Source organism: Drosophila suzukii, unplaced genomic scaffold, assembly GCF_043229965.1.
Source record: "Drosophila suzukii unplaced genomic scaffold, CBGP_Dsuzu_IsoJpt1.0 scf_7, whole genome shotgun sequence".
NCBI lineage: Eukaryota > Metazoa > Arthropoda > Insecta > Diptera > Drosophilidae > Drosophila > Drosophila suzukii.
This window is the reverse complement of record NW_027255939.1, coordinates 247951-271687: the sequence shown is the minus strand read 5'-3', so window position 1 is coordinate 271687 and position 23737 is coordinate 247951. Positions and strand designations below refer to the sequence as shown.

The 23737-nt window shown below is 40.5% G+C and overlaps 1 protein-coding gene across 12 annotated transcripts in view; it reads left to right on the top strand.

Annotated features, from left to right (window-relative positions):
- The window catches only part of LOC108013786 (uncharacterized), a 477552-nt gene that overhangs the window by 315762 nt on the left and 138053 nt on the right, over positions 1 to 23737 (top strand). The window contains exon 1 of one of the 12 annotated variants that reach the window (XM_065868638.2): positions 20598 to 21704. The exons of the other annotated variants lie outside the window; for them this stretch is intronic. The gene's annotated coding sequence lies outside the window, so the exon portion shown is untranslated. Of the gene's footprint in view, positions 1 to 20597; positions 21705 to 23737 lie in introns of those variants that run through there. 12 annotated transcript variants of the gene reach the window in all.

Genomic DNA, 23737 nt, shown 5'->3' with positions numbered 1-23737 from the left:
TGGGCTTGTTGACAAACGAAAACAAATCAATTGAAGCAATTTAAAAAGATGAGTCTGCTGGTGCACAACATTGAAATTAAAATAAACATAAATGGAATGTTTATCGAAAGTTTATATTTATATAAGTTAGTATTTTAAAGCTTCCTTCTCGTCTCATGGATGCTTCACCATCTTACCCGCGTCATCTGCAGTCCAGCTCCGAGTCCTAATAGGCATATTGGACCTTGAGGAAGTGGGAGCCGGATTTGGAACGGTATTGTTACGCTAATGCTGCAGGAACTCGCCCAGTACCCTGGCAATGGCTGGTAATGGCTCCTCCAGCTGTCCCATAGCGGGCGTCCTTTTATCACTCACCTTGTAAAAATGCGTTCTCCATCTCCGCTTAGGCTGCCAAGTAGCTGGTGGTGGTGGAGTCCTGTGCTTCCCCAATGGCGACTTGTCGGAGATCGTATTGTTGGTGGTTCTGGTAATAAGATACTTCTATTAGTAAAACGGAACCAGGCATGTCCCTTCCCACTGGGATTCTCTAGAGGATCTCCTTCATTTCAACTGGTATCGCTTCCTGTCGGCGAAGTCAGACAATAATGAGGAACTGCTTGGACTAGGCGTCCTATTTCACCGCACTGACCTCCTGCAGGCGTAGTTGGGGTTTTCCTTCCATTTTTAATTTTTAAATTCCACACCGCTTTTGAAACTTGTGAGACATTTTCTTTGGCTCTAGTGATTTTGTACTTTTTGGACCTGCGTCTAAATTCTCACTTACTTCATTTTTAGAAGTACATGTGCTGAAAAGAGACGAATAAGTGTCAATTCATTTTAAACTAATAAAGGAGACGGACCTTTATGCCGTATTTTAGTTTTTTTTAAATGTTCATGGCGTTTATATTTTTCTCTTAAAAAAACATAACGGTACTATAGTGGTTCATGTTACAATAAAATAATTGAAAATTGTCTAGGTCCAACAATCCAGCAATAAAATAAGTACACTGTGCTAATATTAAAAGTTTAAAAACTATTATTTTTGATGCACATCTTGCTATTGATATTAAAGTTGTGTAAGTTATACAAATTTATACAAATATTCAGAGATTCAGTGTAAGCGGACTTTATGCACTTCTTGCTATTGATATTAAAGTTGTGTAAGTTATACAAGTTTATACAAATATTCAGAGATTCAGTGTAAGCGGACTTTATTGTGTGTAAATACCTTTAATACTAGTGCTGAGATCTGATCGGCTTAGAGTTTCACTAGTGAAAAAATCTTATTCTTCGTAGTGTGACCGAAGCTTTCAAAGTTGTCCCGCAGTTCATGTTGCATGGTCTTACTGTCCAGCAGCAGGGTCTGTTTTGTTGACGATTCAAAAAAGACGACTCTGCTGGTGCACAAGGATATAAGTAAATGGAATGGATTCGTGTAACAGAAATTGTTTACTAATGTTATTAGCAGTTTAAGACTTCCTTCTCGTGCTCTGATTCGCAATATGCCTTGAGGGAGAGGGAGCAAAACTGGGAACCTGGTTGTTCCGCTGACGATGTAGGAAGTCGCCCAGAATACTGGCAATGACTGGTAAAGGCCCCCAGCCGCCCCTTAGGGGGCATCATAAGACCCATTACTCGTAGAGTAAAAGGGTATCCTAGATTCGTCGGAAAGTATATAACAGGTGGCAGCACTTCCACTATTCTGCGGGTTTGCCTTTTATGGTATTATTTACGATGGGCCAAGTCCCACTATAATGGGCAACAGCTTGGATAAGGCGTCCTTTTTCATATGCACTGACCTTCTACAGGCGTTTTTGAGGTTTTCCTTCCAATTTTAAATTTTTTGTTTCCACACCGCTTCTGCACAAACACACCCATATTCTTCGCGCCGCGGCTAGCGGCGTTTATCGGAACTCACTGGTGAAACCTGGTATTTCCTTAGCGTATCTGAGTACCGTCCTAAAAAACAAAAAAGACGAAAAGCGAAATTCAACTCCAACGATTTTTAAAATATTTCAAGTGAGGTTCTTATCAAACAAAAACACCTTTTAAAGAGGTACAAGTCTAGTAACGATAGCACCTTTACAAAGAAAAGTTCTGGTATCGACTTTTGTGACGAAAATGTAATTTACAATGTACTAAACAAATACACTTCCTACATTTTTCTCATTCGACACGCGTTATCAAAATAGTACATATAAGCACAAGCATATTTAATTGCAGCGTGCCGAATGTAAAAAATTTAGAAAGTTTATTTATTTAGTAGATCGAATAATACAATTTCGTCACAAAAATCGATATCAGAACTTTTGCTTGTTGAATGTGAGATCGTCACTAGATTTTTAGCTCATAAATAGATGTCTTTGTATGATATCAGAAGATTTGGTTTTAAACATCAATCATATAAATAATTTACTTTCCCGAAAGCCGTAGAGTTCAAGTATCTTATATGGGACTGTTGATACAAACTTAAATGATTCCATGACCATAAAAAAGCGTCTCAAGGGCTATATGGTATACACTTTTAACCAAATTAAAAAAATCTAAAAATTGAATTAAAAAAAGTTAGCACATAATTTTATAATGGTCGCAAACTAACTTAGACAAATCATGTTAGGAAGGCGTACAAAGTATGCAATGTAGCACAACCATGTTGCTTTGGAAATATGTTTTTATAGCTGTTTTCCCGCCAATTAGGCACGTTTTTCTAAAAGTTGTAGAACTAAAGAACCTATATTTAGCTGTTGAACATCATCTTAAAAATTCAGGACATTAATATAAAGTATGCATACGAAAAAAAGTTCAATTCTCAGGCAGTGTTTGATGTTCCTAGCTGGTAAATGTGGCCATTCCTGTTGCTTAATATCTTTAAAACGTGACTGTTTATACCCCTTACTAGTAGAGTAAGAGGATGTACTAGATTCGTCGGAAGGTTTATAACAGGTAGAAGGAAGCGTTTCCGACCCCATAAAGTATATGTCAGGGGCTGAGACATTTGCTGGTCTCCTTCTTGCATATTGTTGCAGATGCGCAGTGAGTCGCGGTCAACGTCTTCTCCGTTCAGATATCAAAAGCAAAGTGAAGTCGGCTTCCTTCTGCCGGCTTCTTCTGACACACGTCATCTAATTGCAAATTCCTTTCTTTTGTCTTTCTCTCTCATTTGCAATTCCTTTTTGGTCCTTCTCTCTCTCAGAGTCCTTGACCTTGACCATGACCGCGTTACACTCGGCTGAGACGACACTCTCTCTCGTTCTCAATCCACGCTCTCAGCAATTGTGCAAATGACAGGAACCACAAACAACCTAGTGACTAGTTTATTTTATTCTTTATTCTATCTCTTTCTTAACGCTCTACAGTTTCTTTTACATTTTCTTTCTTCTTATACATCTCCGACACGGCCATCCTGACTTTCACACGTCCTCGTGTGCATACTGTAACACTAGCATTCTTGCTTAATTTCTCTTTTCATATTTTACATCTCTCAACATCATTCTTAATAACAAACAAATAATATACACACACAACTTTATAAATTGCGTCATCAAATGTCGTTTTCGCAGGCTATCTCGCTTTCTCACATCATACAGTGAGTCAAATCAAACTTGTCACACCAGTCAGCAGCGCCACACACCATGACAGAACACTCCTGGTTCCACACTTGTGCCTTCGGCTTGACCTGGTTCAACTTTCTCTCAGTAGCTCGTACTCTTCTGCGCAAACCCGATCATTTGGCTATCCTTGTTATCAAACCACAGTTACAGGCTCTTGCCGCCCCAGGCGACGCTTTGCACCTTTGCCACGATCTGCTCAGGTCCAAACTGCATCACACAATATCATCTATACCAGGCATGACTATTGTTGATCAAATCTAGCCCCTGTGTTTGATGTCTCACGACAAGTGTTATTTTCACCACTGTCACTTTCCTCAATAGTCTCATCAGAGATCTGCTCGTCCGGCAGCCTTCTCAAACTCTCGTGCGAATACTTGTAGGTTCGCTTGCTAGTTAACGATTTTAACAGGTATCGATCACCTTCCAACAACTCGGCAACCACAAAAGGTCCTTTGAACTTAGGATCCAATTTGGTCTGATGCCGCTCTTCATTTCTAAGCAAGACATGATCCCCAACCTTGTGTTTTACAATCTTGGCCTTATTCTTATCAACTCGATTCTTTTCATATTTCGCATTTATTTCAATATTTTCTTTGGCCTGAGCCCTCGCTTGCTGACAATCTATTTTAGTTTCTTCATTTATTGGCAATAAGCCCATTGGCCTGGCCTCTATTCCAATCAATATTTCTAATGGGCTATACTTTGTTACCCTGTTCGTTGTACAATTCATGGCTAACTGTACTTCACTGAGTGCATCCTGCCAGGAACGTTCACCTATCTCTACCGCTGTCAACATACTCTTCATCGTGCTCATGACTCTTTCAACCGTCCATTGGCCCTACTTGCACCTGTTGCTATCAAATGTAACTCTTTTTTATGCATTGAACAGAACTCACGAAATTTTCCACAAGAGAATCTCCTGCCTTGATCTGCTATGATACGGTTAGGTACCCCAAAAAGTGATATTGTTGATTTTACAGCCTTAATACAGTTTTCTGCATCTAAATGCAAAGTATGATATAGGTGAACAAATTTAGTAAATGCGTCTATTTGTAATATGACATATTCCTTGGTATCATTTTTACCACTCAGCTTTCCACTAATATCATTGTGCACAGTATGCCAAGGTATCTCAACTTTCGGAATTGGATGTAATTCCATTTGAATTTTCCCTAATGGAGGCTTTGCTAGTTTGCATGTGATGCAGTTTTCTACAAGTTTTCGTACATACTTGGACATATGCTCGAACCAATACTGCTCATAAACCTTGTCTAACGTTTTCTGCCACCCCAAATGCATGATTGCTTCATGGACGTGATTTACTACAGACCACCTAAAGGCTCTTAAGATTACAGGTAGACAGCGCGTTTTTCCATTTCTCTGAATTTTCCGATATAGAATTCCTGCTCTTAGCTCATGCGTCTTCGCTAAACTCTCCAGCAACACTCCATCATTCAACTGGACTATAATTTCCCTTACACACGAATCACGCTGCTGCTCAGCTACAAGCCAGTTGTCTGTCAGGTCGATGCGGACTTCGGGTACTCTATTTGTTGTCTCACATTCAGTGACAATCGGATTTCTGGATAAAAAGTCCACGTGCGCCATGCGATTTCCCTTGCTACTCTACAGTGAAATCAAATGATTGCAAATATGCCCACCAACGGTGAACTCTCGGCGTTAGTTCTACTTTAGCACGACTTGCTTTCAATGAATTACAATCTGTAAATATTACAAACTTTCGACCGTGAAGGTAATGTCGGAAACTTTTTACTGCGTTGTATACTGCCAGGGTTTCTAATTCGTATGAATGATACCTCGATTCTGCGGGCGATGTACACTTGCTAAAGTATTCGACCACTCTAGGCTTACCGTCTATTTTGTGCATGAGAATGGCACCATAGCCACTTGCACTTGCATCTGTATGCAGCTCTATGGGATATTGTGGATCAAAAATAATTAAAACCGGATCATGAGATGATCTTCTGCCGTATTTCTTCATGCTCAGCTTTCCAAACGAAACTACTAATTTTGGAAGTCAACTGATATAACGGTTTCATCTGTTCAGAGAACTGTGGGACAAATTTACGGAAGTACGACGCTAATCCTATAAATTTTCGTAATTGTGAAACATTCTTTGGTTGAGATAGTCCAGCCAGAGCTTGTATTTTTCGCGGATTTGGTTCAATACTACCGTCCTTGACCAAGTAGCCAAGATATTCTATTTCAGTTTTCAGAAAAGATCATTTTTTTATATTAAATGAAAATCCTGCTTCCGATAGAGCCTTTAGCACAACTGTCAATCTTTCAAATGCTTCCTCTTTTGACCTTGCTACTATCACTACATCATCAATGTAAACAATTGCATAGGAGTACACCAGGTCACCCAGTGCTCGCGCTATAGCTCGCTGAAAAATCGAAGAGGCATTCTTCAGGCCAAATGGCATAGATAGAAACTCGTACTGGCCCTCAGGGGTTACAAAAGCAGTTCGCCCTATAGGTCCTACATCTATTGGAATCTGATAAAACCCACTAGCCATATCTAAACAAGAGAAGTATTTACCCCCACGCAGTCTGTTTACTTGATCTGATATTAGAGGCAAAGGATATTTGTCAGCCACTGTATTTGCATTTAGCTCTCTATAATCTATGCACAAACGATCACTACCATCTTTCTTCTTAACTAACGAAATTGGACTCGCGAATGGAGAATTACTTGGACGTATTACATTTGCCGCCAACATTTCTTTGATTTTATCTCTAACTAATTCTTTTTCATCTACGCCAAGTCGATATGGACGTCTCTGCACAGTCTTGTTGGCATCTAATAAACGAATTTCTAATTCTCCAGTCTTGACACGTCTGCTCGGTATTCCAACAATAAAATGCTCAGTGTATTGGTCAACAATGTTCTTCAATTTAGACTTATCATTATCACTTAAATCATAATTTTCGTCAAATAGCTTATCATAATTTGTAATAGTTTCATCGGATATTGAATTAATTTGTTTACTTTTAAAAATACTAAATTTATCAGCATCCATCGTTATGCCAAAGCCAAGTGCCAAGATGTTCCAATTCCTTTTAGAATGACTAAATTATTAAATCCTTTTCCGGCCAGTTTGACTGCTAACTTTTCCTTTACTAAGGAGCACTGGGCACCCGAGTCGAAAAAGAATGGAAAGGCCTCACCAAATTGATACAAAATTCCTTTCGGCTCCAACACTGCACTGACATCTACTCGCTTCTCGTTCATACTGCTAATCGATGCTGCTGTTCCCTTCATGCATGCGGATGCATGCTGTCTCGTCCCGCCAGTGGTCTTCCAAACGATTGATTTGGTTTTGATTGTTCTGCCTTCCTTTTACGACATTCCAGCATTTTGTGTCCATAAATTCCACAGTAATGGCACTTCATTGGTGTGTGTGCCTTGAATCTCTTCCTGTCGGGGCCTATCGAAAGATCTGAAGCCAGATGCTCACTTCGCTTGCTGTATGCGTACGCCTTCAACTGCTGCTGCAGTTCATTTCTGTTCGTTATATTGGTGGTGAACAGTAGACGCTGCAGTCTAGTGTCGATTTGTGACGTGTGTGCCATCACGAAAGAAACAGCTATTCCCTCGATGTCCATCGACTTCCATTTTGTCAAAAGTGACGTCACTAATCGGCTACCGTACGCTGACAAACACTCGCCCGTTTTCGGCCGTCCGTTGAGAATGTTCAACAAGGTGGCGGCCGGCGTCTCAGAATCGTCGTAGCGCTGAACAAACAACTCTTGGAACTGTGGCCAGGTAATACCAGCAAAGCTGATCTGTGCAAGCCATTGGGAAGCGCTCCCTTGTAGTGCTCCGCTCAGCGGCATAACCAGCGCACTGCCCTCCAGAGGGTGCTCCATGAGAATCATGTCGGCTGTCTTGCGCCACGCGCTGGCGTCAGCTTCAGAAGCGTCTGGATTAAACTTTGGCAGTCTCAATGATTTCTCACTTGTTGTTGTTGAAGCAGGCTGCTGCATTGTTTTTAGTATTCCGATGAATCGTAGATTTTGTGCTTCCAACAGAGATCGCCATTCACTATCACGCTGGGCCTGAGCCGATCCCACTTCTGATGTCAGGGGCTGAGACATTTGCTGGTCTGCTTCTTGCATATTGTTGCAGATGCGCAGTGAGTCGCGGTCAACGTCTTCTCCGTTCAGATATCAAAAGCAAAGTGAAGTCGGCTTCCTTCTGCCGGCTTCTTCTGACACACGTCATCTCATTTGCAATTCCTTTTTGGTCCTTCTCTCTCTCAGAGTCCTTGACCTTGACCATGACCGCGTTACACTCGGCTGAGACGACACTCTCTCTCGTTCTCAATCCACGCTCTCAGCAATTGTGCAAATGACAGGAGCCTCAAATAACCTAGTGACTAGTTTATTTTATTCATTATTCTATCTCTTTCTTAACGCTCTACAGTTTCTTTTACATTTTCTTTCTTTTTATACATCTCCGACACGGCCATCCTGACTTTCACACGTCCTCGTGTGCATACTGTAACACTAGGTTGGTATCATTCTTGCTTAATTTCTCTTTTCATATTTTACATCTCTCAACATCATTCTTAATAACAAACAAATAATATACACACACAACTTTATAAATTGCGTCATCAAATGTCGGTTTCGCAGGCTATCTCGCTTTCTCACATCATACAGTGAGTCAAATCAAACTTGTCACACCAGTCAGCCGCGCCACACACCATGACAGAACACTCCTGGTTCCACACTTGTGCCTTCGGCTTGACCTGGTTCAACTTTCTCTCAGTAGCTCGTACTCTTCTGCGCAAACCCGACCATTTGGCTATCCTTGTTATCAAACCACAGTTACAGGCTCTTGCCGCCCCAGGCGACGCTTTGCACCTTTGCCACGATCTGCTCAGGTCCAAACTGCATCACACAATATCATCTATACCAGGCATGACTATTGTTGATCAAATCTAGCCCCTGTGTTTGATGTCTCACGACAAGTGTTATTTTCACCACTGTCACTTTCCTCAATAGTCTCATCAGAGATCTGCTCGTCCGGCAGCCCTCTCAAACTCTCGTGCGAATACTTGTAGGTTCGCTTGCTAGTTAACGATTTTAACAGGTATCGATCACCTTCCAACAACTCGGCAACCACAAAAGGTCCTTTGAACTTAGGATCCAATTTGGTCTGATGCCGCTCTTCATTTCTAACCAAGATATGATCCCCAACCTTGTGTTTTACAATCTTGGCCTTATTCTTATCAACTCGATTCTTTGCATATTTCGCATTTATTTCAATATTTTCTTTGGCCTGAGCCCTCGCTTGCTGACAATCTATTTTAGTTTCTTCATTTATTGGCAATAAGCCCATTGGCCTGGCCTCTATTCCAATCAATATTTCTAATGGGCTATACTTTGTTACCCTGTTCGTTGTACAATTCATGGCTAACTGTACTTCACTGAGTGCATCCTGCCAGGAACGTTCACCTATCTCTACCGCTGTCAACATACTCTTCATCGTGCTCATGACTCTTTCAACCTGTCCATTGGCCCTACTTGCACCTGTTGCTATCAAATGTAACTCTTTTTTATGCATTGAACAGAACTCACGAAATTTTCCACAAGAGAAACTCCTGCCTTGATCTGCTATGATACGGTTAGGTACCCCAAAAAGTGATATTGTTGATTTTACAGCCTTAATACAGTTTTCTGCATCTAAATGCAAAGTATGATATAGGTGAACAAATTTAGTAAATGCGTCTATTTGTAATATGACATATTCCTTGGTATCATTTTTACCACTCAGCTTTCCACTAATATCATTGTGCACAGTATGCCAAGGTATCTCAACTTTTGGAATTGGATGCAATTCCATTTGAATTTTCCCTGATGGAGGCTTTGCTAGTTTGCATGTGATGCAGTTTTCTACAAGTTTTCGTACATACTTGGACATATGCTCGAACCAATACTGCTCATAAACCTTGTCTAACGTTTTCTGCCACACCAAATGCATGATTGCTTCATGGACGTGATTTACTACAGACCACCTAAAGGCTCTTAAGCAATTGCACGATTTAGCGTCGCTTGTGAACGGTTGTGTTTACTCTTGTGCTCTGAATTTTTGTCTATTCTGTGATTTTTTGCGAGTGTTTTGTGTTTGTTTATTAACAAAGCTTAGTCTAACCGCTGGGTTAGTGTGTTTAGTGTTTTTTACTAGATCTCCCAGTGATTATAGTTATTTTAACATTTATATTAGATTTGTTTAATCTACTAGCTTTGTTAGTGTAATTCTTATACTCACTAAACTTGATAAAACTCTTCGATTCTCACTCTCTCTCCCGCTCTATATTACAACTGTAACTTAAACTCTCTCTGAACCTGCCAAATTTCTGGTAGACTTTTGGTGTGCTATTCTCTTGTCTCTCTGTCTCTCTCTCTCTTGCTTGCTTTACATTGTAACTGTTCCTGCGTAAAGTTGTCAGTGTCCCACAAGCAACGCTCAATCGATAGAATATTTTTTCTCTCGTGCTCTCTTACGTTTAAATTATTACGCGATCTCGCGCTCTTATTTTTTTTCGTGTTTTGTGCCTTTGTGGTTTTGGAATTTGATCCCAGTGCCAAATTTACTCGAGGTATTTTTCATATATTATTTTATTTTATTTAATCTCCTTAAAATGGCTCTTGTCTGCTCTAAGAAAAATTGTACTCTTTCGTCTTCAACTAAAGACCCTTTTATTTTCTGCTGGCTCTGCGAGTCGATAATGCACGTTAAATGCGCAGGATTTACTGGTAGAGTCAAAGACTTCATCGATCAGAATTCTGGACTCATGTGGTCATGTGGATCCTGCAAGGAAATGGTTGTTGAGATAAGCGGCTTTATGAAGCAGACTCGAGACAGCCTTTTGAATCTCTCTGGTGCTTTTAAACAGCTCAATGAGGGGTTCAATTCCGTTTGTGCCCAATTTAATAATAAAAAACAAGGAAGAACGCTATAGTCGAGTACCTCGACTATCAGATACCCGTTACTCAGCTAAATGGAGATATGCAAGCAGCAAAGCGAGATTAAAATGCGCCACCTACCGGCGGTATACAGATTTAAGCGTTATGGGCGTTAGAGTGGGCGTGGCAAATTTTTGGACCAATCGATAGGTATCGACGAGCCCAATACATTTCAGTTAAAATTTTTTATCTAGCATGAAAATTGTGGGCGTCACAGGTTTTCGCGGTTTGTGGGCGTTAAAGTGGGCGTGGCAAACTTTTTTTTGGGTCAATCGATAGGTATTGATGAGAACAATACATTTTAGTTAAAATTTTTATTCTAGCATCAAAACTGTAGGAGCCACAGTTTTGGGCGGTTTGTGGGCGTTAGAGTGGGCGTGGCACTGTGCTGAAACAAACTTGCGCTGCGTAAGAAGCTCAGGAATCTGCACGCCAAATCTCAGTAACCTAGCTCCCATAGTTTCCGAGATCTCAGCGTTCATCCGGACAGACGGACAGACGGACATGGCTAGATCGACTCGGCTAGTGATCCTGATCAAGAATATATATACTTTGTGGGGTCGGAAACGCTTCCTTCTGCCTGTTACATACTTTCCGACGAATCTAGTATACCCTTTTACTCTACGAGTAACGGGTATAATTACTAACTGAGTCGCCTAAACGTAAAAAAACCAGCTCAGCGGCAGTTAATACGGTCACGGTATCCACCCCAAATCCGAACTTGGTGGCTGCAGCAGTCTCTGTTGACACTGTGGTAAGTGAACCTACTGCGCCTATGGATACAGCTGTTTTAGGTGAAGTCACTGCTTCTCGAAGTCGGTTGGTAAAAACACCTTCAGTGCCGGCTACGGTGCCGACCGTACCTATAGGTACAGAAGTTACCGTTTCTGGCTCTCAGCTTAGTGAGGTGCAATCTGCTGCTGGGGGACGTAAGAAATTATCAGTTGTTCCACATAGAAAACAATTATTTGTTTCGAGATTCACCCCAGATACCACATCTGAGGATGTTTTGGAATTTATTCGTGAAAAATTCCCATCCGAGAATATTTCAGTGGAACAATTTAGATTTTCATATGCTCGTAGTATATCGTTTAAAATATTTGCTCCGCCTGATGTGTTTAAGGTACTACTTTCTGAAAGCTTTTGGCTTAATGATGATTTAGTAATAAAAGAATTTGTTCCCAATAAACCGAGAACAAATAAAGGACCTTCCACTGCGCCAAAAAACTAAAAAGTTTATTTTTGGCTTATCAAAATGTTAGGGGACTAAATATGAAGCTACCCAAGCTTTATGCTGACTCCTCTGCATTTACTGCTGATATTTTGGCTTTTACGGAAACTTGGCTGAAACCAGAGATATCTGACAATGAAGTTCAGTCAAACAATTTTAATGCCTATAGGACCGATCGCCCCTCACGTAGGGGAGGCGGTGTGCTGATTGCCGTTAGCACTAGCCTAACATCCGAGAGAATTCACTCTGATACTCCTAATGAAATTGAATTTGTTAGTGTGAAAGTTTCCTTGCAATCATTCTCTATATTTGTTACATGTTCCTATATTCCACCTGGCTCTGGTTTAATAATTTATGAGCACCACCTGTCTGCGATAAAATCTGTTCTATCCCTTCTTTCTAACAGTGACCTTTTGATTGTTTTGGGTGACTTTAATCTCCCTGATATTTCTTGGTCTCCTCCTACTGACTCACTAGTCGCTATACCTCTATCCGCCCATGATTTTGTTGATGGTCTTCTAGAATTATCGTTACAGCAAGTAAGCTTTATACGGAATTCATTAAATAGACAACTAGATCTTGTGTTTGTTTCAGACCCGTCTGAAGTCACGGTATCTAGAATTGACGCTCTTGTTGTACCTGAAGACCGATATCATCCAACAATGGAATTGACAATCTGCCTCCCATGCGTTGATACCCTCTCTCCTTTAGTTTCTCAAACTAAAGTGAGATGTTTCCGAAAATGTAACTATAAAAAACTTAACGACATGATTTCTCAATATAATTGGACAGAATTGTACAATTGTATGGATATTGAATGTGCCACTGAACACTTCTATATAGTGTTCAATACCTTTTTTAATGAATGCGTTCCTGATAGGTTTCCTTCAAAGACAAACAGGCCACCTTGGTTTACCAATGCGCTTCAAAGACTTAAAAACCTTAAGACAAACACTTATAAAAAGTATAAGAAATCGGGTAAGCCATCTGATTTTTCGAAATATGTGGTGGCTCCATCCGGTTTTTATGTTCTCAATAGTCATTGCTATTCTATGTATTTAAGTCGATGTAAATTTGAATTTTCAAATGATCCGAAGCAGTTTTATAACTTTGTCAATGCCAAGCGTAAGTCGTTAGCATTGCCTTCATCGGTACGTTTTAACTCAATGGAGGCATCGACGGATTCTGAAATTGCTGATTTATTTGCCGAGTTTTTCCAAACTACTTATAGTTCGGCTGCTTGGTCAAATTCTAACTACCCTAATCCCTTAAATAAGGCAAATTGCATCTTTACCCCTGAAATTACGGAAATTTCTCTCGTAAGAGACTTAGAAAAAACAACGCCAACTTATTCTCCCGGTCCTGATGGACTCCCCGGGTGTGTGTTTAAGTTTTGTGCGTCAACCATATGTAAACCGATTCTTAAATTTTTTAATTTGTCTATTTCATCGTCAGTTTTTCCTACTATCTGGAAGGACTCTTTTGTCATTCCACTTCACAAAAAGGGTGCGAAGGCGGATGCCCAGAATTAGAGAGGTATTTCTAAATTGTCGGCAATTCCTAAAGCATTTGAACGTATTATTACTTCTCATTTGCAACATTTATGTTCCTCGCTAATATCACCGTGTCAGCATGGTTTTGTTAAGCGAAGATCGACCACCACCAACCTTCTGGAATTGTCATCTATTGTAATAAATGGATTTAAGAATAAAATGCAGACTGACGTTATATACACTGATTTTAGTAAGGCCTTTGACTCTGTCAACCACTCTCTTCTCTTATTCAAATTAAATCAGCTTGGGTTTCCATGTAATCTATTAACTTGGATTTCAAGTTATTTGAATGGTAGGACTCAGAGGGTTATATTCAAGAACGGTGCCTCAAAACTGATCTATGTGACATCTGGAGTGCCTCAGGGTAGTCATTTGGGACCTTTGCTGTTTACTTTGTTTATTAACGATCTTCCCTCTATCATAGCACACTCTCGTGTACTAATGTATGCTGATGATGTTAAGCTTTGTTTATCACATAATGATATAGCGTCGGGTTTCAACTTACAGTCAGATATTGATTGTTTTCAGGGATGGTGTGAGTATAACCTTTTAAATTTGAACTGCCTTAAATGCAACGTTATGACTTTTCATAGGGGTACTCCTACTTTTGTTAGTTACTCTCTTCAAAATACGCCACTCGACCGTATAAATTCAGTTAATGACTTAGGCGTTCTTCTGGGCCCAAAACTTAAATTTGACTGCCACATAATGTCCACTGTCAGCAAGGCCATGAGTGTTCTTGGGTTTATAAAGCGTTGGTCAAAAGAATTTGATGACCCTTATACAACCAAATTATTATTTACCTCCCTTGTCCGTCCTATTTTGGAACATTGTTCTTCGGTTTGGAGTCCACAATATCAAGTGCATATTGACCGTTTTGAGTCGGTACAAAAAAAATTTCTTCTTTTTGCCCTTCGTAGTTTGAACTGGGATCAAAACATAAGGCTACCTTCCTATCAGAGTAGATTACTTTTGCTTAATTTACCTACCCTTGCAAATCGTAGAACAATGCTTGGTACTATTTTTATGCAAAATCTTATAAAAGGTGATATTGATTCTATAGAACTTGTAAACCGCCTAACTTTCAATGTTCCTGTTAGACTAACACGAAATTATTATCCCCTAAATTTGCCAAGATGTACATCTAATTTTTGTCTGCACGAGCCCTTTCGCGTTCTATGTAATAATTATAACAACCTTTATCATTTAATTTGCACTTCAACTTCTATCCCGGTATTAAAAACTAACATTTTAACTCATTTTCTTCATTCTTAGATGCTTCCTTTATTTTCATTTGTGTCCCGTCTCTATTTGTTTTTTGGATCTTCCTCGCGAACTCGTATGTTTTGCCCAAATTGATAAAAGGGCCCCGCGCGTAACAAGCACGTGCTTGGTGTCGTTGGGCCACTTGTTTGTGCTGCTCGTAGTGCATCAACGTCCATCATAAAAAAAAAAAAAAGAAGATTACAGGTAGACAGCGCGTTTTTCCATTTCTCTGAATTTTCCGATATAGAATTCCTGCTCTTAGCTCATACGTCTTCGCTAAACTCTCCAGCAACACTCCATCATTCAACTGGACTATAATTTCCCTTACACACGAATCACGCTGCTGCTCAGCTACAAGCCAGTTGTCTGTCACCTCTGTCAGGTCGATGCGGACTTCGGGTATTCTATTTGTTGTCTCATGCGATTTCCCTTGCGGTACTCTACAGTGAAATCAAATGATTGCAGATATGCCCACCAACGGTGAACTCTCGGCGTTAGTTCTACTTTAGCACGACTTGCTTTCAATGAATTACAATCTGTAAATATTACAAACTTTCGACCGTGAAGGTAATGTCGGAAACTTTTTACAGCGTTGTATACTGCCAGGGTTTCTAATTCGTATGAATGATACCTCGATTCTGCGGGCGATGTACACTTGCTAAAGTATTCGACCACTCTAGGCTTACCGTCTATTTTGTGCATGAGAATGGCACCATAGCCACTTGCACTTGCATCTGTATGCAGCTCTATGGGATATTGTGGATCAAAAATAATTAAAACCGGATTATGAGATGATCTTCTGCCGTATTTCTTCATGCTCAGCTTTCCAAACGAAACTACTAATTTCGGAAGTCAACTGATATAACGGTTTCATCTGTTCAGAGAACTGTGGGACGAATTTACGGAAGTACGACGCTAATCCTATAAATTTTCGTAATTGTGAAACATTCTTTGGTTGAGATAGTCCAGCCAGAGCTTGTATTTTTCGCGGATTTGGTTCAATACTACCGTCCTTGACCAAGTAGCCAAGATATTCTATTTCAGTTTTCAGAAAAGATCATTTTTTTATATTAAATGAAAATCCTGCTTCCGATAGAGCCTTTAGCACAGCTGTCAATCTTTCAAATGCTTCCTCTTTTGACCTTGCTACTATCACTACATCATCAATGTAAACAATTGCATAGGAGTACGCCAGGTCACCCAGTGCTCGCGCTATAGCTCGCTGAAAAGTCGAAGAGGCATTCTTCATGCCAAATGGCATAGATAGAAACTCGTACTGGCCCTCAGGGGTTACAAAAGCAGTTCGCTCTATAGATCCTACATCTATTGGAATCTGATAAAACCCACTAGCCATATCTAAACAAGAGAAGTATTTACCACCATGCAGTCTGTTTACTTGATCTGATATTAGAGGCAAAGGATATTTGTCAGCCACTGTATTTGCATTTAGCTCTCTATAATCTATGCACAAACGATCACTGCCATCTTTCTTCTTAACTAACAAAATTGGACTCGCGAATGGAGAATTACTTGGACGTATTACATTTGCCGCCAACATTTCTTTGATTTTATCTCTAACTAATTCTTTTTCATCTACGCCAAGTCGATATGGACGTCTCTGCACAGTCTTGTTGGCATCTAATAAACGAATTTCTAATTCTCCAGTCTTGACACGTCTGCTCGGTATTCCAACAATAAAATGCTCAGTGTATTGGTCAACAATGTTCTTCAATTTAGACTTATCATTATCACTTAAATCATAATTTTCGTCAAATAGCTTATCATAATTTGTAATAGTTTCATCGGATATTGAAATAATTTGTTTACTTTTAAAAATACTAAATTTATCAGCATCCATCGTTATGCCAAAGCCAAGTGCCAAGATGTTCCAATTCCTTTTAGAATGACTAAATTATTAAATCTTTTTCCGGCCAGTTTGACTGCTAACTTTTCCTTTACTAAAGAGCACTCGGCACCCGAGTCGAAAAAGAATGGAAAGGCCTCACCAAATTGATACAAAATTCCTTTCGGCTCCAACACTGCACGGACATCTACTCGCTTCTCGTTCATACTGCTACTCGATGCTGCTGTTCCCTTCATGCATGCGGATGCAATATGACCGACGATTCCACATTTAAAGCAAGTCACTCCAGTCCTGTCTCGTCCCGCCAGTGGTCTTCCAAACGATTGATTCGGTTTTGATTGTTCTGCCTTCCTTTTACGGCATTCCAGCATTTTGTGTCCATAAATTCCACAGTAATGGCACTTCATTGGTGTGTGTGCCTTGAATCTCTTCCTGTCGGGGCCTATCGAAAGATCTGAAGCCCGATGCTCACTTCATTTCTGTTCGTTATATTGGTGGTGAACAGTAGACGCTGCAGTCTAGTGTCGATTTGTGACGTGTGTGCCATCACGAAAGAAACAGCTATTCCCTCGATGTCCATCGACTTCCATTTTGTCAAAAGTGACGTCACTAATCGGCTACCGTACGCTGACAAACACTCGCCCGTTTTCGGCCGTCCGTTGAGAATGTTCAACAAGGTGGCGGCCGGCGTCTCAGAATCGTCGTAGCGCTGAACAAACAACTCTTGGAACTGTGGCCAGGTAATACCAGCATAGCTGATCTGTGCAAGCCATTGGGAAGCGCTCCCTTGTAGTGCTCCGCTCAGCGACATAACCAGCGCACTGCCCTCCAGAGGGTGCTCCGTGAGAATCATGTCGGCTGTCTTGCGCCACGCGCTGGCGTCAGCTTCATCCGCGTCTGGATTAAACTTTGGCAGTCTCAATGATTTCTCACTTGTTGTTGTTGAAGCAGGCTGCTGCATTGTTTTTAGTATTCCGATGAATCGTAGATTTTGTGCTTCCAACAGAGATCGCCATTCACTATCACGCTGGGCCTGAGCCGATCCCACTTCTGATGTCAGGGGCTGAGACATTTGCTGGTCTGCTTCTTGCATATTGTTGCAGATGCGCAGTGAGTCGCGGTCAACGTCTTCTCCGTTCAGATTTCAAAAGCAAAGTGAAGTCGGCTTCCTTCTGCCGGCTTCTTCTGACACACGTCATCTAATTGAAAATTCCTTTATTTTCTCTCTCTCTCTCATGTGCAATTCCTTTTTGGTCCTTCTCTCTCTCAGAGTCCTTGACCTTGACCATGACCGCGCCACACTCGGCTGAGACGACACTCTCTCTCGTTCTCAATCCACGTTCTCAGCAATTGTGCAAATGACAGTGACTAGTGACCTAGTGACTAGTTTATTTTATTCTTTATTCAATCTCTTTCTTAACGCTCTACAGTTTCTTTTACATTTTCATTCTTCTTATACATCTCCGACATATATATATTCTTGAATCTATTCTTGATCACTAGCCGAGTCGATCAAGCCATGTCCGTCTGTCTGCCTGTCCGTATAAGAGCTGCAAAACTGGGATTAGCATGCAGATTCTAGAGATTCCTGCGAAGCGCAAGTTTGTTTTGTCAGAGTGCCAAGCCCACCATAACACCCACAAACCGTCAAAACCTGTGGCGCCCATAAACTTCGCGCTAGAAAAAAATGTTAACTGAAAAGTTTTAGTTTCGTCAATACCGATTGACCCAAAAATAGTTTGCCACGCCCACTCTAACGCCCTTAGCGCTTAAATCTGTCTGCCGCCCATATAACCATATATCTCCATCTCCCTTTGGTCCCTTAAGCTGAGTAACGGGTCTCTGATAGTCAAGGTACTCGACTATAGCGTTATTCCTTGTTTAGTTGCTAACATATGCGTAATGAATGAAAATAAGTATAGTCACGAATCTAATGATACAAGATGTCTTCATATATTATTTGGAAGAATACTTTAAATGACAAAATCTGATATAGGCTATTGTAGTAGTGCACGAAAAGGTTCATGCTGGGCATAATTATACCTGCACAAAGTCTTGGTAGAGCGTTTACATTGATGTGGGAAAGAAGTGATTTAGAGTCGAGAAGACCCAAAAGAAGCTTATTAGCAAGTTCTACTATGTTGTAATGACGGCAAGTCGATTAATTTATGTCTGAATCGATAAGATGGCAGAAGTCTACCGGAATTCCAGCCAAGATTACGCAGGGAAAGGATCAGAAATTGCTTCTGTACAAAAGCAATTTCGCAATTCGCTAATGGTTTGAGGTTCCTTATACTGTGGACTCCACACACACGAACAACATTCCAGTATCGGACGTACTAAAGCTAAATTCTTTGCACCATCGCACCCTTGGCTTTGCTTACCATTGCAGTAATATGGCTAATAAAGCATATTTTATGATCGAAAAGGACTCCATGGTCATTTTAAGTGCAAATACGGTCTAGGTTGTGATTACCAAAGCTATAGGAGACAGGAGGAACGGTAGAAAGTCATATGTTGGAATTTTGCATGGTTTACGAAAAGGATATTACTGTCGCACCACTTTTTCTAAATGCGACTCTTTCCACTACAGGAGGTTATTTGGAATTCCCAAACAAGAAAGTTAAAGTAGAATCAGTGAATGGTTTACGGAATCAAAAATGCTAAAATCTGTGAATATAAAGTCGGTTTCTAGGCCATACTAAAACCCTCGGTTAGTCAAGTATGAGAATTCAAGATTGTTCTGTTGATTAATGCCAAGTAAACCCATCCCTAAGATATTAGGGAACTGCAGAGATAGAGAATGACAGAGAGATAAGATTCTCCAGAAGTTTAGGAATAGCTGAAGTTTAGCAATGCCACGGTAATTTGTCCACTTGAGAGCCTTTTTATACCCGTTACTCGTAGAGTAAAAGGGTATACTAGATTCGTCGGAAAGTATGTAACAGGCAGAAGGAAGCGTTTCCGACCCCATAAAGTATATATATTCTTGATCAGGATCACTAGCCGAGCCGATCTAGCCATGTCCGTCTGTCCGTCTGTCCGTCTGTCCGTCTGTCCGTCTGTCCGTCTGACCGTCTGTCCGTCTGTCCGTCTGTCTGTCCGGATGAACGCTGAGATCTCGGAAACTATAAGAGCTAGGCTATTAAAATTTGGCGTACACATTCCTGAGCTTCTTACGCAGCGCAAGTTTGTTTCAGTAGACTGCCACGCCCACCCTAACGCCCACAAACCGCCCAAAACTGTAACTCCTACAGATTTGATGCTAGACAGAAAATTTTAACTGAAATGTATTGTTCTCATCAATACCTATCGATTGACTTAAAAAAAAGTTTGCCACGCCCATTTAAACGCCCACAAACCGCGAAAACCTGTGACGCCCACAATTTGCATGCTAGATAAAAAATTTTAACTGAAATGTATTGGTGTCGTCAATACCTATCGATTGATCCAAAAATAAATTTGCCACGCCCACTCTAACGCCCATAACGCTTAAATCTGTCTACCGCCGGTAGGTGGCGCATTTTAATTTCGCTTTGCTGCTTGCATATCTCCATTTAGCTGAGTAACGGGTATCTGATAGTCGAGGTACTCGACTATAGCGTTCTTCCTTGTTTATTATGTAGGACTCATTCCAGACCTAGGGCAGGCAAACCAAAGAGACTGATAAGTTAAAAAGATATGTAATCGAAAATAACAGATTTTAATAGAGGACACTCCTTCCAAAACGACGCTCCCTTCGAAAGGGGACAAGAATATGTTATTAGCGTGAGTTATATAATGGGGACACGGTGTAGTGGTGTTGTACGTCTTAGAAGAATAAGTTGACTGGGAAAATATTCATATAAGTTGGAAATCTCGGGAGCAGAATTTTCTGTTTTATTGAGATAGCGAAGGGTCGGAGGATTAGATTTTCGTTTAGAGTTAACAAAAGAGAAAAATTGTTTTGGATCGGTGAGAAAGTTTTCTTTACACTGTTTTCTTTGACTACTTTCAGAAATGAATTGGGAGCGGATGGAGGAGTAAAGGGTAAAGTCAAGTAGAGATTCGGGATTTTTATATTTTTTAAAAAGCCTTAATTTTTTGTTTTAAAGGTACAACAAATGTTTGGACAACCACCGGGTCTTGGAAGGAGGGGAAACAGCTAATGATGGGAAAAAGCTTCCAAGGCCGGATAAAAGCATGACCAATAAAAGGTAGCAAAAGATTAGAGTCATTACAGGGAATCCAAGAAATATGTGGTCACCCAGTACTTTTATTCGGTCAAAGCGATGGCATCAAAAAAACTTTACCCAAAAGACTGCGTACGTTTTGATAACTAATAGAAAAAAGGAAACTTGGTTATTTGATCCGGTAATACTGGGAGTCTGATTCGTGTCTTTAAGAGGATTCAAAGCTTCTGATAGGAAGCTGTCTGAAAGAAACATTTTAAATACACAAATATAGCTTTCCGAAGTTTGACTGAGCGCAATGGTAATTCAGATGGTCGAGCAATAACATTAACGGCAACAGACAGGGGCAAGGTGAAACTTCCGTAAGCATCGGTCACTTCGGTATGTAGGGAAGTTAAATCCAGTGGAGTACGATCGGGGTCTGTGGATTCAGGAACGTTACCAGTAGTTTTAAGAGCTGTATCAGGATCATCATTGCTTGAGGCGTTACGTAATACTAGTTCAGATGTATTGGTAGTGATAGGCGGAGCGGAGATGTTCAACGACGTACGAGGTTCAAAGGGCGGTGTATTGTCGGCAATGAGTTCAACGATGAGTTGATTATTGGGAATTTTCCGTCTGGGGATTCGCTTAGAAGTTTTTGAAACCCAGATCTCGTTTGACTCATGAAAGTTCTTATTTCTGTGGTAATGTCATTAAGATCAAGCCCAGTAGAATTGGCTGCGTTTCCCAACAATATCACCGATTCTACCGCTATGACCGCCGCCACCACATTTAATATGTGAGCGATTATCACACAGCCAGCACATCAAGAAATTGTCACCTGAGATGGTGCCGCTAAATTCGGATTTCTTGGCAGCACAGGATAGACATTTCAGTGACAGTTCAAGAGTAATTGTTAGTTGATAAGAGAGCAAGCGGCAAGATCGGATAAGTCCATCGGCGATCTGTCCAACGAAGAGAGGTGCAAAGAGGAGACAGCGAAACGTTTTCGGGAGTGATTGGAAAAAACGTCCGTCTTCAGCGAAAGTAAGTATTTTTTTTTTGCTTATATCTGTTAAATGCAGTCGGCACACACATACCATAACAAGTTTGCCTTGCATTAGTGCGAGTGTAATAAACACGAAATTGGCGCGCAGCGCGCTGAAGCGTGACGTTTCTATGCTTTGCAAAAAAGACTAGAAGGCCCTTGCCGAAGTCACACGATCATCTCATCGAACAATTCCCTATGCTCACTTAATAGGCCGCTGCCAATCGCTGGTTTAATAAATGGCCGGAGTTGAACAATTTCTGGCATGTTGTTGGAACAAAATAACTTTTACCCGTAATTTTAAATCCTTGGTATTTACACAAATCATGTTAGAAAAGCGAACAGCGTATTTTGAAATACCTTTCTAACGACATAAAGCACATGCCTGTAGCTATAGTAGTTCACAACTTACTGGTGTACGAAATCTAGCTATTTAAAGCTGATTTTCCGCCAAGCTAGTGAGTTTTTTCAAAAGTCGTAGAACAAAAGTTTCTTATGTTAAGCTGTTTCCGTCAAGCTAGTGAGTTTTTTCAAAAGTCGTAGAACAAAAGTTTCTTATGTTAAGCTGTTTAACATCGTTTTGGGACAAACTGACAATCAATATAAAACTTTTAATTTAGCGTTTTACTTGAACTGAGCATCCGATTTTAGCAAATGAGGTGTTATTCGACGCGTATTTAAGTGAGAATACAACTAGACTAATGAACTTGTACATTTATCCCCAACGGCCCCAACAAATTAAATTTTCTACATTTTCACTTTTACACTTTCACCGCTCTTTCTCCCAGACCAATTGATTTTCTTAAAGACTTGGCATGCAATCCTTTTAGTTTTTGAGATACCTTTCGATTAATGTATCTCAGTAGAGTTTAATTTTTACGTGTATATTCAGTAGTCTCCTTCGCACACTCTCCTGGTGCGCTTAGTCACTACGTCCGCAGTGATATTTGTTTATATATTTACCTTTATATATATAAATTTATTCAGTTTAATTTCGACAGCCGATACGAACAATTGTGCCATTATTGTGTTCTATCCAGTAATAAACCTCCAATCTTCCAAATCGAACCACCTCCCGCAACCCCGCTCCTATCTATTGATTTCTTCTCAGCAATTCAAATCAGCAACTACTATCTTCTTCGCCAAAAACTGAATACGAAATAATGCTTGACCTGACGGGAAGTACCTACAACGGAAGTACAACAACAAAGACGGTTTACTAACCAAGGTCTCGCCGTTTACATTGAAAAAATCATTGACTTGGAAACTGAAATAATCTAAAAATAATCCCCTGCGACATCCATGTAACAGTCTCGGAACATCGATCGTTAAAAACCCCTATACTGACCAGACCTAAATGGAATCGATTACCGAGGAAATCATGGATAACTTAAAATCATAAAAAGTAGTCGAAATTAGAAAAATTACGAAGCTTACACAATGCAAGTCAACTGACACAGGTTTAATAATAACTACTTTTTCGCTACAAAATATCCGTCGGTTACGGACGTGTTAAAGTACGCACTTACATAATGCGTTGCTTTAACTGTCTGCGAATCGGACAAGCACTGCCAAAACGCCGAACTATGCCTTTCTGGTAGTCAAGCAGCCCACATCAATCTCGAACTGAGACAGTCATGCACCAACAACTTAATTTGCATCAACTGCACAGATAGAAAATACCCCAACAACAATCACCATGCCACAGACAAGGTATGTCCTGTCCTTATCACCTACAAGGAAATCCAAGCAATCAAGGCCATACATAAAGAAAGCAACCGCGAAGTTTGGACCATTTATAAAACAAGATACCAACACGACGGATTCGTCTACTTTATAGGGGCTAGTCCTAACCATGGCAAGCCGCAAGTAAAAGCCGCAAGAACCTCCACAACAGACTTCACGCCACAGCCGACAACAATTCAATTCAATATGAATGCGAGGAAGTGATGGTTACAGCTTCTGACACCACGCAACCACCTAATAACGATAAGTCTAATTACACTACTAAAATTTGCACTTCCAAACCTTC